The 17,876-nt window shown below is 36.9% G+C and overlaps 1 protein-coding gene across 1 annotated transcript in view; it reads left to right on the plus strand.

The window, feature by feature from the left end:
• The first annotated feature begins 13,691 nt into the window (after positions 1 to 13,691).
• Positions 13,692 to 17,876, plus strand: part of MID1 (midline 1) — a 172,081-nt gene continuing 167,896 nt past the window's right edge. Inside the window, exon 1 of the mRNA XM_026047198.1 lies at positions 13,692 to 13,741. The gene's annotated coding sequence lies outside the window, so the exon portion shown is untranslated. The remainder of the gene's footprint in view (positions 13,742 to 17,876) is intronic.

Here is a 17,876-nt window from a genome sequence, read left to right on the forward strand (position 1 = left end):
TCTGTGATGTAGTTCAGGCCTCCAAAGCCACATGGAAAAGCTGTTTAAAGAGTTGAATGCAAAACGTGAGATGTGATTTGTTACTACCCACACATAAATATGATGAAAAGCATTCTCCTTAAATAATACATGATAGATGCATGTGAGATGTGGAAAATACCCTAACTGTCTTCGTGAGGAAATTACCTCCGTTATTTATCCGAACTGCTTTTTKTGCGTAATGAGCAATCTTCTTGTCAAAAGGAGCTCATTCTGTATCTCCAGATCTCTTGCATATATCTTCCTATTCTCCCTTTTTGGATTGTTTTTCTCCTTCTATTTATCTAGCAAAAGGAGGGAGAAAGGATGAGTAAAAAAACCAAAATATGCTTCAAATAGYATTTATTTGCAAAGTATAAGACCAATGATGAGGATTAGAGAAGAATGTAAATTATACAGGAAAGTCAGTTCAATAGGATCTCCATGACTGCCTGCTCTGTTTATATTTTACTCTACTTTCGTTTAGTTTAGCAAGCTCTAGAGAGTCTTACTATTGCTGTAATTCAAGCATTATTTTATTTCATCAAGTGTGTTACACACGTGAGCATCAAATAAGAATTGAAATGTTTGTTAGCTATTTTTGCTTCTTTATACCTTACATTTTAACTGAGCGTAGAAGAGAAATTCTAAACTAGCCTAACATCCACTCATATAAGGGAGTTAAAAGAAATCTCCCTGACTTAAAAATTATTTTCTGGCTTTTTTAATGGCATATACAGGAAGGTCTCTTTAAGCCCTCTGGTGCAACACTTGCAGGAAAAAAAAAAAAAAAAGGAAAAAAAAAAGAAGAAGAAAAAGCTACTGTATCTTAGCTGCAGTTGTCATTAGCTTGGATTATTTAAACAGGAAACTGTATTATTTCCTCCTACTTAAAAATTTCTCTCATTAAATTGAAAGGTTTAGTCAGTAGAGCTGATTTTTTTTTTTAATTCCTATCCTTGCATATTTATTTTCCACATTTTAGATGGAACCATATATAGATGTATAACCATATTTCCATGGTTAATCCACTCTATAAAACTCTGCCTGCGTTAATAAATCTGTTCTGCAAGTCATTTGGGGGTTCCCCAGACTTGTCGAAATGCATCCTGTGCACAATGCTAGATAGTCCCCTGTTTCTGCTCTGCCATAACTATCATTAGACATTTTTTGAAAAACTGGGATCACTCTGTGGCCTTCCACAGTGTCAGAAAGTGCAGTTCTGAAGAGCGGAATAGTAATTGGCTCAGTTTTACTTAGGAGCAGCTGCAAAAGTAAAACAGTTGTAGGATCTGTGTTATAGCAGTGTGAACATCTTGATATTAACATTTGCTTATTTTATCTTATTTTTGTAGTCATAATCATTATCATTTTTTACTGTGCACAACCTTACAGGTCAAATTAACAGAAGTGTTGTTTTTTTCTTTTTTTTTCTTTTTTGATTTTAAAATAATATATTTTTGCTGGATCTTACTTGCTTAAATAATCTTACAATAAACCTTCAGCTAAAATAAAACTGGAATCTTGTGTGTCTGAACACTATTGGGGAAAAATAATAAAATATGAGTTTGGAAGTACACTTCTATTACATAATGATGTGAAAATACTTTCCCTGACCATTAACTTCAGTAGTGTGCTAGAGTAATGGCTTTTGGAAAGCAAAGTGAATGGAAAGGAAGACAGACATATATTTCTAAGTTGAACCTGTCCATCTTTCTTTATAAACTGTATTTTCTTTTACGTGTAATGATTTTCCACTATAAACTGTCCTATTAGTCAAGAGAAAAGTGAAAGTGCTAGGTAATGCTCTTCCTAAAAATAGTTTTACCGGAGAAATATACACTTGTATTTTCAGAATGGCATGATAGCTCCTTTTTTGGTGAAGTACCATATCCCAGGAGGAGAGCGCACATGTATCTTTAAAGACAGTGATACACAGATTATTACACATCTCTCTTAATTTCAGCGTGATTAACTCATCTGCCTGTTAATTGGGTGTGTGATGTGCCATGTTCCCTGATAGTCTCATAACTCCAATAGTACCAGATGTCTGGCCTGGAGTCTGGAAGAACGCTCTTTACCAGTGCTTTTAGTATCTGGTGCATCCACAACCGCATTTCACGGAGCTGCTAAGTGCAGTGATTGAGTCCAGCTGTTTGCATTCCGCATCTTGCTATCATTTGCCAGCTACTCACCATGACAGCCGGGCAGGAAACAATTTTCCCATCCCATTAAAATTTTCAGGGATTAAAAAGAAGAGGAAAAAAATGTTTCAAGGCTTTTTCCCAACAAGGGAAAAAAGCCAAAATTCTCCCCAGAAATAGTTCATTCTTATGACAGTTACTTTGGATGAAGAGATTCAGATTCAAAAATCAAAACCGGATATTTTCATGAAAGGTTTATGTTTGTGAATTTATCTTTTGGAATCATCATTTTATGACTAAAAGCATTTACTGTCCCAAATTCTTGACAGTTTCTATGTGGCAGAGACTGTATTTGCCTGTAGATGGTGTATACTAGTTGCAAAGGGTAAAATTTGGTTTTCATTTGATTGACTGCCAAGTTTTGGGGGAAAGCAGACATTGCATACTGCTTTCCCTCTCACAATCCCAATTCATGCATACTTCATATAGTACTATTGATATAACTGCTGAGTGTACAGACTGAATATACTGCCCCTGCCTTTTTTTTTCCTTTTAACCACTGTCAATAACACAAGTCTAATTGGAGTGTTCACTACATGTCTGTGTTCACAGAGCTTTCTGTGGAAGAGGAGGATGTACAGCCTCTTTGTGTTAATCATGTAAGTGAAAACTTTAATTAGATTTTAGAAATTAGATTTTAATGCTGCTTTTTATTATAAAAGCAGAGGATCTTTGAAGGACTGTAGAGCTTAAAAGATCTATTTATTGGAAATTTTGACCTAGCAAATATTCTCTGCCCAAAAGGGTATTGATCCTTCAGGAAGAATGGAAAAGGGAGAGAAAGAAGGAAAAAAGGAAAGAACAAGCTGACTTGCTCTTTAGTTCAGCAACTGGTTGAATTCCACAGCAGCTGCAGCTCAACTATCTAAAGCTACTCTAAGATCTTCACAATATGCAGACGGAAATTCTGTGATTAGAGTCATCATGTTCTTGTAATGGCAAAATACTAAACTACTTTCAGGAGCATACAATTATAGATAAAAAGTGAAATAGGCCAAATGACATTTCCTGTTTTTGAAAAGACTCCCCAGATTGCAAATGTGTCTTAGTTCCCAGATCCTCGAGGAAAAAATCACATCCTGACTGCCACATACTATGTTTCTGCTCCTGCACCAGACCTGCGTTTTCCAGGGAAAGAAATTGCAAATAATGGGACAAGGAGAAAAATGTTAGATGAGCTAACAGATTCCCATAGCAGATCAGGAAAGGGGACTGGAGTGATTAATGTGGAACGTATATCCCTCACCCTAGTCAGCATGGCCACCAAGTCACGCTAAGGACTTGATGGGAGAGAGAACTTAAATCCCCTCTTTTCACAGATAGGAGAAGAGGGAATGGCCRTATGGTATGCTATTCTTTCTTGTGTACAGAGGCATAGAAAATGATTTTGGATCTGTGGAAGGCAGTAAAAAGGCCTCCAGTTCACCTTCCCAGATTTGTGATTTTACCTGTTGGCTTTCAGGTATATGCTTAGAATGTGAATGTCTTTTTAGTGTTTCTGGACTTTGTTGGTTCAGATGTACAGTTTCCTGTCAAAAAACTACTAGCTGCAAGGCCAGTCCATAAGGGGTAACTGTACTGGAACATCTGTCTCTTGAAACATCTGGTATATTGCAAAGTGTTGGACAGCATTGGGGTTTTTTTTGCTTGTATGCTTGTTTTTTGTAAGTAGGGTTCTTGGGTGTTCAATAGTTATGTTTTCTGAATTGTTGAACAGGARAGAGTGTGATTTGCTGAAGTGGATTAGAATGTCTTGTTAAATTGCAAATGAATCCTTTAAAACAAGAAATTCTGCATAGGCAAAATAACCACGTAACTGCTCCATATCATAAATATCTCTTCTGATTTCTGATTATTTCTGCTCATTTAGTAAAAAGATCAGTAGTAAAAAGGACATTCCAATGAATATTTTTTTGATACTTTCCTTGATCAGTAGCGTGCAAATGATTTCTGAAAGATACTATTAAATTCCCTAGTGTGGCAATAAAAATGCTAAATAATTTTAAAGACCGTAGCAGCTCTAGCCATCAATTTATTTCTTATAATACCAAAAAGAAAAGGTTGATATTTTCATAATCGTTTTGTTTAAATAATTCAAAATGAAGAAATAAAAGTATTAAGGTGTAAGTGTGAGTTATAGATCTTCTAGAATAATCYTCTGTCATATATATCTTTTATTTATAGACTTTATAGACTGAAGGYATTTTTTATGACACTCCTCCACAGCATAGCTGGCTATCTCATAAAGTTTAACGGCTTTTTCCTAACAATGCTTGTCTTTTGAGAGAACAGTGTGTGTGTTTTAAGGTCAGGTAAGGAAAGAACAGCGAGCTCAGGATTACCCAAGGTGACAGTGGAGGCACGCAGTAGTAGCAYAGGTGAGGTGCACGCAGCAGCAGTAGAGTTGAGGTGCAAATTTCAAAATAGTATATTAATACCCATTTCTCTCTCCATAAGATCATTTCTACCCCCACTCTGCTTATTTATAAGAAACATCTTTTACGGGATTTAATTTTGTGTTAATGACAAGGCTTCTATGATTCTCTTCTTTCAATGCTCTCTGAAAATGTGTTCAACAGTACCCTGGAAGGTCGTCTCTGAGACATCACCATTGTCACAACTACTATTCAAAGGATAGAAATTCACAGAAAATAAAGGTCTGCCTTTATGAAAGAGCCTCTGCGATGGAAAATGACCTCCAACTGTCAGCTGTGTTGTGCTGATTCGCTGCATGATCCCGCATCAGCAATGCTGACTATGAGGCTCCCAGCACAGTGTGCGGTGCGCAGCGTTATTCTCCTRGGCCTGCTCCTAGGGCGCGAGGCCGACCTCCTCGCATGGGGAGTGTGACCTTTGCCRGGGCTTCTGAGATCGGCTCAACAAAGTTCTAGCCAAAATGCAAGGCTCAGAGCACGACTTTCAAYGGCAGAAATGGTAACAGCAGAAAACATCTGTCTTTGGAGGCTCAGTTACTGCCAAAGAGTATATTCACCCCATTCTTATTTAAATAGGGTGCGTGTTTAAGTCTTCACTGGGGTTTCTAAAGCTCTGTGAGATCTYCAAGGACAGAAAGACAGAGGCATGTTGTCAAGCTGCTATGGGATTTAAGAAATAGGGACATTTATTCTCCTGTGATTTATTCTATATAGTTTTAGCAATGTGTACGTATGTGTATATATTAGGATATATATGTATGTATAAGTACATACACACACATATGTAGAGAAGGAATATATGTTGGTATAATTCATCAGCCAAAAGCTGGRATGTCTGAATGATTTGGTAAAGTCATGCTGTGGAATTAGAAAGTTTACTATCTGATTAACCTAGATTCACTTAAGCAAGCTTGTGGAATCCAATGAGCCTACTTCTATGAATGAAAGATGAGGCATCTTGTCCTTGAGTTAGTCCCAAGCACTGGTTATTCTGTGGGTTGAAATGACACAAGTGAAAACAAAACATTTTGCATATGTTACTCCAAGTCACCCCAAATGCTTTCAGCATTGCTTCCATTACCTCATCACTTGGCAAACAAGCCAAATGCTGCATTATAGAAAACTGGGCATTCCTAGAGTATGATACTTGCTGTTCCTTCATAGGAGTTGTGGTGTGTGTGATTCTTATCTTACAAACTGATTTCCATTCAGAAGAGATTAATTTGTCATCCACATCACCATGAATAAGGGTGAGTATAAAAGAAGGATCAAAGGGTGTCACGACTTGAAAACTGGTGCAGTCTATTTCTGGACATTAAGACTTTGCTGGACTTTGCTGAGTTATTGTGACAGAAACACCCAGAACAGCTCCATCTAATTTTCCAGTCTCTTTTTCAACTTCCACCTACACACAGAGACCTGGGGGAATCTTTTCATATACCAAGATGAAGAAACCAGATGCAGTATCTTAGAAGAGAAGCTGGGGAAGGGTCAAGAAGTAAAATGAGGAAGAAGTCACTAGGTTTTCCTATCATAGACTACTGCAATTGGCTAAAATTGTGTATTTATTAGTGACACTTAGTCTTTATTTTAACAGAATTGCAGTTTTTATTTAATCTTGAAGATAAATGCATTTAAGGCAATTTAGCAGAACAATGGCATGCAGTAAATGGAGGAAGAGAGTATATAAAATTGATTTACATGTTACATGTGAAATACGAGGGGTTCTGGCCACTGCTGACAATTACATTTTTAAAGTCCATTCCTCTTGAGGATTTTCTGATTTATCATTTTTATTTGTTAAAGCTAGTCTCTTACTCTGATGATTCTCATAACAAGATATTTGTTTATGTGTAAGTACCTATATACATAGCTACGAAATCCTGGGAGTTTTTTATGTTACCAGAGCATGCACTCTGACTGAAGTCCCTTTAAAAAAAAAAAAAAAGAAAAAAAAGATAAGAAAAGAAATATCTCCTATACAATGTTCTATAATTAGGATTTGATCATGTTCACCGGAAAACTTGGGATACTCTTGACTGGAGGGTCTGATCAGATGTCCCAGCTGTTTTTCTGTACCCTGTCACAGTTTTCAAACCATATCTGACAGGCTGCTTGTTCAGACACTGACCAGCTGAGGAAATGAAAACTGATTAAAAGCTATCTGATCTTAAGTGCACTTTAGGTGCTTGTCCTAAGCCTTTCTCTTCCCATGCCAGCCCTGTGCAAATCCTTGCTTACAGAGGCCTGAGCCAGCTCCACTTGACTTCTCTGGGAAATATGCCGGGGACTTAAGAAAGAYGGTAGACAAATACTTAAGCCATCCYGTTAAGATTCAATATAATTGCCAGTAAAGTCAGTACACATCATCCTTATGACTTCTGTGAAAGCTCTAAATGCCTTCAGAAAATCTTGATGGCACTGAAGTTTATTTGCACATTTGTTGAACATTTGCATCCAACTTAAAGTTCTCCTTCTGTCCTTAGTAAAAACTATGGCTGTTTAAACTCTCTGAAAATCTGAATGTAGAACAAATTGGAGATTTCTTACCACATAATGAAGGTTAAGTTTATGCCTCCCTTTTCACTAATCAAAGCTGCCTAAGAGAATTATGTATATACAGGTCTACCTTGTACTGTAGAGCTTAATTACTGAAAAGGATGATCTCTCTGCCATAATTTTTGTTTGCATTAATAAACTCTCTTGGTAGCTATATAAACATTTACTGTAGTCCTTTAATGAAAAGTGCACTGGTGCAGGTGTTGAGTGTACCACAATAAAACTTCAGCAGTCAAGAGGCTGTTTATTGTACTCAGTCACATATTGCATGTATTGAGACTGAAATTCAACAAGTGAAAAAACAAGATTAGAGCCTCTTAAAATGGAAAATATGTTGAAGAAATACATTTCTAGCCACTCTCTCTTCTTTCAGTTGAACAACAATGTTTAATGAACAACAATGATTAATTAAGAGGGAACAATATTATTGCACCAAGCAGGCTCTCCATGATTTTGTAAGACATARTAAGTACTGTTGCCATAAAAACAATTGGAAACCAAAAATTCTTGACAATTCATTTTAAGTCTGGTAGGCTTGAATGTAAACTGAGCTGCCCAGAGAGAGTTGGTGAAAGAGTTTACTTGCTGTAATTGTAATAAAGGAAATTTAAAAACCACAATCTGTTTCAAAAAGAACAACTGAATATTGTTTTTAACTATTTTTTCCCTGTTCTTGGCATGCTTATACTATTTAAGTAAATGGAATTATTTTACTGGGCTGAGAGTACAGATGCTATTTCTTTCAGAAAAGTAAAAGCACTGATTCTGAACACTTCGGTTTATTGATTCAAAGTTTGTGGCTTCAGGTTGTTTGCTTTACCATGTATGAAAGCAAACCATAAAAGCAAAAAACGAGTAATAAGTAGGGATCAAATCATATAATTAATTTCTTTCTGGTGTTCCACTTCATTTGGTAAACTTTACAAGTTTAATAGTTTAGATCTGATGTAAAAGATATTTACTTATTTTATGCATTGCATCTTCAYCAGTTTTCCCTATCTAATCCTCAGAAACCTGTCCCTTCTCTTTTCAACATACTATTTTGGCTACAAAAATATTACAAAACATTTTGAAAATAATGTCTCTGGGGGGACTGAATGTTTGTAACTGGCATTAAGTTCTCATTTTCAAACTAAGATTGATGCTGTTATTATTACATGGTATGTTGATCATCATTTCATATCATCATAACTGAGATTGAGATCATTGAAGATTAAGAGAATTTTTGGTGTAATCAGAAGTAGGATTTCTGCACCACCTTCTAGGCATCCTGCATAAATAATAGCTTTATTTTTTATCATATTATTTCCTAAGGTAGGCTAACTGCCTAACTTATCTATAAAGTGACTATGTCTGAAGAATCTGTTATTAAGAGTTGCAACTATGGTGCTCACWGTTTTGCACAGTTTAACCATAGGAGGGAGCCTTTCCTCTTTAAAGGCACAAGGGAGGAAGGAGACCTGGAACTCTGGAAATATCTTTAAAAACAGATATTGGGTGTCTTATTGCCTGTTTTCATTTGGAAGTGTAAGTATTCATTTCTCTCATAAGGCTGATGCATCGCAGTTTCAATGGGGAATATATCTGCTCAGGCCTGACAATGCTGAAAAGAGCTACGTAGAGACAATCTAAATCTGCTCGCAGCAGCATGGAAGAATGTAATAATACTTTAACACTAATGGGATTCAGTCTTTTTCACCAAGTCACAAAACTGTGTTGCACAAATATCTACCAGAGTCAACTGCAGTTGGAAAGGATGCCTGATTTCATAATGCTGCATCAATTGGTTGTAATTTATTTCTTCCATGTCATGTCTTCCATGACATTTCCGTCTTAATTAAAAACAATACTTATTGTAAATTTATTATATTAGAATAAAGTTAGATTTTGCCTTGACAGAAAGTTTGGGCTATTTAAAGTAGAATTTGTGTTTTAGTGGAATTTATTAAGTGGATGGGACCTTCTATGTGGGTATGTTTGAAATATGTTTGCACTTATATTGCTTTCATTGATTTGGATTGACAACCTGATAAAAGATAGAAGGAGAAATTAATCTGTTGAAACAAAAACCATGAAATAAATGCAGAGGGGAAATATGGTATTTAGAGAAGAAAATGCTGGAACTGCTAGAGGTGCTTGATTGACCAAAAGCAGAATTTAAGAKAGGTGATATGTAAAGCTTAATAACCCAAATAAATTGCATTTTAGGTAATTTCATTTTTAATATATACATAAATGAGACCTCAAGGAAGCTACAGTTGCATTTTGTGTAGAATAAAGCATTCAGAAATTGTTTCCCAGTTTTCTTATGCCTGATGGTTCAGTCTGAGACTCTCCTTTGTGATGCTGGATCTGCAGTGTTCTCTAGGCAAGACAGGGTGGTGGTGGCAGTGATGCTTGGAGCGGGCAACATTTGAAGTGGCCAAAGGATACATGGTTCAGATGGGAATGTGGGTTCTTATCGACACTAGCCAGTTTCTCCAGCCTTGCCAAACTGCTTTTCCAAGGCCCTTTCCTTGTCCCTCAAGTTTTGGGCCATTGCATTGCAGTTGGAGCCCACTCTCTATGAAGCTCTGGTTAGGAAATCATTCTTAGTATAAAACTGGTTTATCTTGCTGAAAAAATAAAAACTCTGTGTTTTCTCACAGCAAGAGCAGTGCATGGTATTAACTGAGGCATTTCTCACACCTAGTATTCTGCTGCTTTCCATATGTACATTATTGGGTAATGTACAGATAAGTCATATCTTATTGTTACTTGTGATGTGGATGTGATGATAACTCTTAGGAAAAATCTTTGATGAGGGTGTAAAACTGTAATAGCGCTTACGTTACAGTTGAATGTGGTAAATTCCTGTCCTGCTTCTAGAACAAATGCTAGAACAAAAGTTGTACCATGTGTGTAGCCTTCAAGTATGTATTTCCTTCTCTTCATGAAGATAGGCTGCCTCCATTCCACTACCCCTAGGACTTATTGAAAGTTTCTTTCTGCAGACAAGTCAGCAACCTAAATCAAGGTGCAGTAGGTTACCCTAATCAGTCACACCACTGATTCTCAAATAGCTTGGCAACCTTTAATGTTCAGTTTTGCTGGAGTCATTTCCAGTATGCAATTGCTTGCACCATTCTGCTTGTGGGAAAGATGACTGGAAATGCACTTATGATTTCTATTAAATATGTAGGGCTGTTATCCAAATGTCTTATGCTTTTTTTGAAGAAACACCAAAGAATATCAATGCAAATAAGGTATATTTGACACAGAGAATAGGGGAGTAAATAGAGGAAGAACTACATAGCAAAGCATATTAGCTTGATGATATTTTCCAAGGATCAGAGTTCCTTCACATATTTGCCATTAGTCTGAAAGTTATGTTCCGAAAAGAGCAGGAAAAAAATGGGTGCTTTATAGTGCTTGCTGCTTTTATTTTGTGTGCTGTTCTGAGGGTTTTGTTTGTGTGTTTGTTTATTTTCTTATGCAAACTAGTTTTAACTGGCTCCCAGGTACAAGAGTGACTTCAATTTTTGAACTGAGTGGAGTCCATTCATTCTCTCATTTGACAGGTAGAACTCTTCTCATTGGTACTATATCATAGTTAATTACATGCTTGAAAGCATGAACTTTGTTATTTAGAGGTGATAAACTGGTCCTTGAACGGGTCTTCTTGTTTATAGCACATTTAATGTATTTCCTTCTTTATAAAGTGAATGTTCTCAGGTTGTTAGAGAGACAAAGAAACTATGGCAGCAGCTAGATAAAGGGAGATAAAGGGTTCACAAATACATCTTCTAAAAGGACTCCTTTTTGAGGGGTGAAATTCACACCACATGACTTTTGCCATGCTTCATAGTAATTCTTAAGTAGTTCTCAGAGGGAAAAATAATCAGTTRCATGGGTGAAACAAAAAGCTAACTTTGCTTTATATATACTTGCATGGTAGTATACTTGCATCTCACAGGTTTTTGTTTCTTTGTTTATTTTTTGCTATCAATTTCCTGTTTCCATTTGATTATCCTTCAATATTTTACTAAATTGGGTACTACTTCACAGTATTTCTACAGAAAAAAAACATAAATACAAAAGTACATAAAAACTGCCATCTGAAATGAAATCATATTGGAAAGGTAAAAGATTTTTGGAAGTATAAATAAGAGTCTAGTATTTGTGACTAGTTCTTGCTGTTGAAGGGATATTATGTTTTTARTGGACTAGAAACAATAGCAATATAATGTGTGATAATAAATATAAGACATAGAAAAATGTAGGGACATTGGTCATGGGATGCAGCATGGAGTTCTAGTGTGAACTAGCAGAGATTTGGCTTTCTGACAGAGACTTCCTTGGCCCAGGTCATTCGGCCTCAGTTTCTGCCCACAAAATCAGAGATTCGAGATCCTCCAGCAGTAGTATCATGATGGATCCAGATATATGACATGGTTAAATGAACATGCAGAAACAAAGACAAAGTTATTTGRAATCTCTTTTTCTCTTTAAGGAAATAAGAGATTACTTCATATTTTGAGATATAATGTTAATGACCTTGGGCTTATGGAAGACCGAGCCTTGCATTTTAGGGAATTGATTAATCTTTTTCAAACTGGTAGGTTTTATGTTAGATGCACTACTCTTTTTAAAAGATTTCTGAACTTACCTAGCAGAGAATCTGCATTCAAATACTGAACTTGCAGACATTGATTTATTTTTGAKTATTTATGACTCCTTTGATATTTTGTTATAATTTTTATGCAATAAGGAATACCCATTGCAATGATTTACCTTAGGTTACTGAGGCCTCTGTTTAGTAAAGATTTATCTATGAATACTGGGAAAGCAATTAAATTAACATAGGTAAAATAAAATTCACAAACTTCCAAGTCTTCTTTGATCATAAATAAAACAAAACTCCTGCCTTCCTTCCTTCCTTCCCTGMTGCCCCTGCTGCTTGTTTAAATTAAAATAAGATTTGGAGTAAACTATTGCTATAAATTCCTCTCCTTGGACTCTCTTCCTGATCAACTCCTACTCCCAAAGACCAATAAAAATGGAAGGGGGTTCCCCCAGTTTCCATCTTTGAGGCAGGGAACAAAAGGTGTCCCAGGCATTTACTGCACATGGTTGGTTCATTTTCATTGTTAAAATGTCTCTGTAGGGTGGAAGATCCTCCTCTGCTCCCTGCTCCTCCTTCAGATAAGCAATAATGGGGAGACAGAGCTGGGAAGTCACAACCTGTATTGTGAAAAAAGACCTCATCCATCAAACTGTCACCTCAGTTTTCTGTCCAGGGTCACAGAGGAACAAAGTCAGCCTGTGTCAGGTTGAAATAGCATTGGTAAGTGTTAGTGTGTGTGAAGCTGGTGTTTTGAAGTCTATTTATTTTGTTTGAAAGGCCCAAGCAGCATGCTGCCGAGCAGAAGAACAAGCAGGAGGAAGTCTCCTTATAAATTATTACTGGAAGGCTCACAGCCATCATTTAAGATGTGAAATTATGCCATCTGCTTTTCTGGCTCTTTGATTTACTTTCTGGCAGCTGCTTATTCCTGGGCCTCAGTATATCACAGAAAGGTAAAGCTTGCATTAAAAACTAGCATGACAACAACATTATTTTTAACAAAGATTTAAAGCATTCTTGTAAAGTAGAGCATTGGTGGAGTAAGTTATCTTGATATCTATGGCATGCTTTCAAGACAGATTATCTGGAAGAAAATGCTGTCCCTGGGAATGTATATAGAAATCTTTCCTTGTCCTAAGAAATGCAATAGTTTGTTCTGTCTATATCAGAAGCATTTTTGGGAGGCACTGCTGCTTTCTCTATTGTTTTTAGTTTTGGTGAGTCCTAATACTATCAGTTTCATGCCTGCTAGTGTCTTTTTGCTTTCATGTGTTTTGATTATTTATTATCTGGGGGGAGCATTGTYATTGTTATCCCCTCCTCCTGCTTGAACTGTTTAAGGTTTATTTACCTTAAATGTTCATTGAAGAAAAAAAAAAAAACAGGCCCAATGGCAGCTTTAGGAAGTCATGTAGCTAATTAAAACAAAAGGCTAAATCCTTCTAGCTGGRGTGTACACAGGGACCTCTCCCAAGTACCAAGGGGTGTGCTCATGCCAGGAATGAGTGGCTGGGAGGGTGCTGAACAGGGATGTGCACTTTTCCCGTGCCTTGCCATGCAGCGCCGTTTGCTGGGGCTGTGCTGCCCAAATGACCAGTGCGGAGGCGAGCTTGCTTGGACACCCTCTCCGAGGATTAGCCTGCCGCGATGGTTGAATGCCAGCAGAATCGCTTCCCCCACCTCCCAGGAGGCTCGTTCCTGCTGAAGTCATTTGGTGTGTGCTTCTCTTTCCTGTGTGAGGATTAGGGAATAGGAGAATGGCTTTGTGAGGAGGCTCGGAGAGAGGGAGCTGAAGAGGGGACGAAAGACTTTAGCCTTTGAGAGGTCTTTCAGCCAATTCATTCTGGGAGACCAATTGCGTGTGATACGGCAGCTGGGGGTTTTGTTCTCCTTTCAGCCCTATACTGTAGGAGAAGCTGGTAAGGTTATTTTTTTTTTTTCCTTCCCTTGTTCTCCCGGTCCACGATGCTATTGTAATTGCTTTATTGAAGGGATTGTTTCACGAGGAGGGGAAGTTGCTTAATGATGCTGAGGGTCCCCCGCATTGTGTCTGCTTTGTACAGCTGCGCAGTTTGGGGAGAGGCACTGTTTACAGTAACGGGTCTGGTTTCCGTTCAACAACTTTGCTGCTATTTTTTCCCAAAGTTGTTTCAGCCCTTCTTTCAGCAAAGCTAGGAAAATAAACAAATAAAGGGGCTCAGATGTTTAGGAAAGGGTGAATTTATAGAGACTACAATTTGTTGGAAAAGCTGTTCTGCCTAAATCCYAGTTTCAGATGTTCCGTCTTTGATGTTATCAGATTTGTCACTCCTCTGGATCTGTTCCAAAGCTGCGTTTTATGTGAGAAACTTCTCTCGCAAATCTTTTACTCATATTTTCAGCAGAGACAAGATACTTGAATTCATAGCCAAAGTAAACAAAGGAAAAGGTATCTGTGGAAGGTGGAAATATCTGGGGAAATCAAAAGTCCAAGAAGAACCCTGGAATTAAAAAATAAATGAGGGAGCATTAAATCTTGGCTCTAATATTTTACAGAATGCTCCCGATCAGCATAATTCAAGCATGTGGTTAGGCAGGAAATATAAAGACTCTTTCAGAAGGTTGAAACACAGGTGCATATGCTGTCTAACTGTACTCTTCCCAAGAGGGAATTATCAGAGTTACCCTCTTTGGGGAGAAAAAAAAAATTAAAAAAAAAAAGAAGGAGAAAGGAAAGAAAACCAAAAGATAGTGGCTGTCCCTTCCCTTTCCTTTCTTGTGTTTTTTAGAATAGTGACTTGTATTTGTCTGAGTCTTTTATTTCCTTTCATATCATCGTGGGAAACTTTAGCTTGAATTGGTTGGACATGCGAGAACGCAGCTTGGGGCACACCATGGCTGTTCCATAGGCAGACTACGAAAATCCTTCTTGTGGCTCAGATGAATTGGAAAGGCCATAATTACCAACAAAAGTTTCCTTTGTGGCCATTCAAAAAATCACAAACAAGGTAGAGGGGAATGATTGACAATAGTTACACTACTGATTGACAGAGAAGCAAAAAACTTGGTCTGTGACTTAGCATGTTAGTTTTTCAAGAAGTGTTGACCTTTTTCACTATTATTCAGTTCTTTTTGGTAGACAATTCCCAACTCTCCTATTGAGTTTAAAATGTCTAAAATGCGTCTTTGTAGTTACTGCTTGTGGTCTGGATGGCTCTTTTCAACTATATGCTTATTTGTTGATGCTGAAACAAAATTGATAGATGCATTTTAACCAGACCTCCATGAAGGAATATGTGTATTTTATATGCTTTACATATTTAGCTATTGATTTCAACTACAGATTTCACTGTTGCAAAGTAATAAAGTGCCATATTCAAGTCCGGCAAATTTATACTCSCAGCTCTACCTCTTAATAATGGAAGGTCCAAGGAAATCAATGTGATTACTCATGTGAGTAAAGATTTGAGACTCATTTCCTATTCATGAATGAAATGGTTTAGGAAGTGTGCAGTTACTATGGTTCTCTTTTGGCTTAGAAACAAAAATCTCCACTAAAACAACCTATAATGAGATTTGTTACAGAGGCCCAAGGATAGACAAATGCACTTATTTCATATGAGAATGTGGTAGACTCTCGACAGGAGTATTTCAAGAAGAATGATAAAAATGTCCTTTCTCTTTWGCCTATTAGCTGTTTTAGAAGCATGAGAAACATAAATCACCTCTCTGTGATGCACCACTAGATACAGCCTTGACCCTTGAAATAGCAACCCAAGTTTGAGTTACCCCTCCCCTTGAGAAAAAAAAAAGTTATTTTAGTGTGGTCTTTATCACATACTCCTCCCAGCTCCTGGCAATAAATGTCATTTCTGTCAAACAACAACTGGGTCCACGTTTGGTAAACTGACATTTCAGGTTAGGCTTCTATTGGCTTTCTATAGACTAAGGGATGGTATCTCCGGACTACAGAGCACATAGAGTGTTTATTGTTCTCACATCCTTGGTTTCATTGCAGGCAAACAAGGCAGGATTGGTTCCTGCATCATTAATATATCAGTTTAGGCTTCTTGGTTCTTTATTGGGGAAATTACTCTCGTTCAGTTTTTCTAAACTGTTCAGTAACCTGCTTTAATTTACAGAGGTAAAGGAGTGTGTTTGCAGTTGTCTTCCCTAGTTCCCTAAAGTAACTCACAGTGGATATCCATACATTTTGATGGCAATGGAACTCCTCTAACTTTTTCCCAGCAAGAGAATCCTAAAAGTAACTGCTGGAAGCACAACTGTGCTTATGCTATCATTTTATTATAAAGCAGAAATACTTATGATTTCACAGCAGAGTTATTGCTGGAAAAGGGGCTTCTAATTGAAAACGAAAGACCACCATTGATAAAACATTTAGACATAAAGAAGAAGTAAATCTTGGCTATAAATGCTTTTTATTAAATTAAACAAGGGGGAAAAAGAATTAATTCCAAAGGTAAAGGAACACATCTAACTAAACTTACTWTCCATTTCCTCATAAAATTAGAGCAACTTAAATGTATTCTAGCAGTCATTAGCTACCTGCTTTTTGTCACATACATACACAACTGGAAGATGTAGACAGATTAAAACTATAATATTGCTTATCCAAACAGATAGTTCTATAAAAGACAACTTAAGGCTGCAGCTGCCATATTGGTACTGTGCTGCAAGACAGTGAAATTTAAATGAGCTTTTACATATTTCTCAGTCCCCCAAAAAAAAAACCCAAAACCTATAACCAAGAAAAAAAGAATAGTGTTCTTACACGCACAAATATTTCTCTAAGTGGCAATGCATTAAAAAGCAGTAGGTACACTTAWGATAAGTTTTCAAGTTGTTCTTAGAGGTACTCTCCCCTCTCTTCATCACAGAAAGAGATGCTATTTAGCCTGATTTATTAAGATATATGCTAACTTCATGCATCTTCTGTATTAACTAAACACTTTCTAKGATCATTATTACACAGAAGATCTACAAAGCATCTGCTCATAGCTCTTGGCCTACCCAYCTCCCTAGAAATAGTTACCAGAAGTGAATGTCATTGTTAGTCATGCTAAACACAGTGTAAAGGAGATTTACTTTCCATATCCTTAACTGGCAGAAAAAACATCTGGGCCCTCATGGGAAGCTGCCATTTTACAAGCACTAAACAGCAGGAGGTCCAGTCTGGTGGAAGAGGATAGGAATTAAAGAATACAAGTCCCACTTGACTTCCTGACAAAACCAGAGATTTTTGAATGTTGTGTTAAAATCAACTCTTTTTTTTTTTAATTGCTGTGGAAGCAYTTATATATTAATTCAGCCGTTTTTACACATGAAGTAATAGAACATATGGAAACATGCAGAATATTTCGTTTTGTGATATATATTTAAATGAGATATATATTTTCTAATTAACTTCTTGCAATTTTCAAAGCTTCCTGTGTGACTTCTGATGCATCTTTTCATTATCTATATCCTCCAGTATCTCAGAAGTGGTGTCTACTTTACAGCTTAGAGTTTGCTACGTTTTTGTTTTGTTTTGTTTTGTTTTGCTTTACTTTGTTTTGTTTTGTTTTGTTTTGTTTTGTTTTTAATCCAATATATCCAGAGGAAAATGTGCCTACTAAGCAGCACATAATCTGCAGGATGATTTCAGTGTAAGAGTTATGACAAATTGTAATGCATGGTTGATGTTTTCAAAGTTTACACACATCCCAATATCTGCCCAGAATCTGTCTCAGTGTGAWAAGGCCATATTTCATTACCTTTGAAAATCTATAATGTGAATACATTTGTTATCTTTTCTGGTTGGATGTGGTGTATATTATCCATATTAGAGTTTTGAGTCTTTCACAAAAGCAGCATCTCTTTTTGTTACAATCTTTCAGGACCTGACTGACTTTTGATTCACGATACAATAAAATTCAGCCCCCATGACGTGCCAGACCAGGCAGAATGATGTCTATCAAGATGTCACATCTGATGCAGAATGCAACGAATAACATATATGTTTTTACCCAATTGAAAGTGGGACTGAAATGTTAACAGTGAATGGGCTGATACTTA

This window comes from Nothoprocta perdicaria, unplaced genomic scaffold, assembly GCF_003342845.1.
Source record: "Nothoprocta perdicaria isolate Ctin4 unplaced genomic scaffold, notPer1 scaffold_109, whole genome shotgun sequence".
Lineage (NCBI taxonomy): Eukaryota > Metazoa > Chordata > Aves > Tinamiformes > Tinamidae > Nothoprocta > Nothoprocta perdicaria.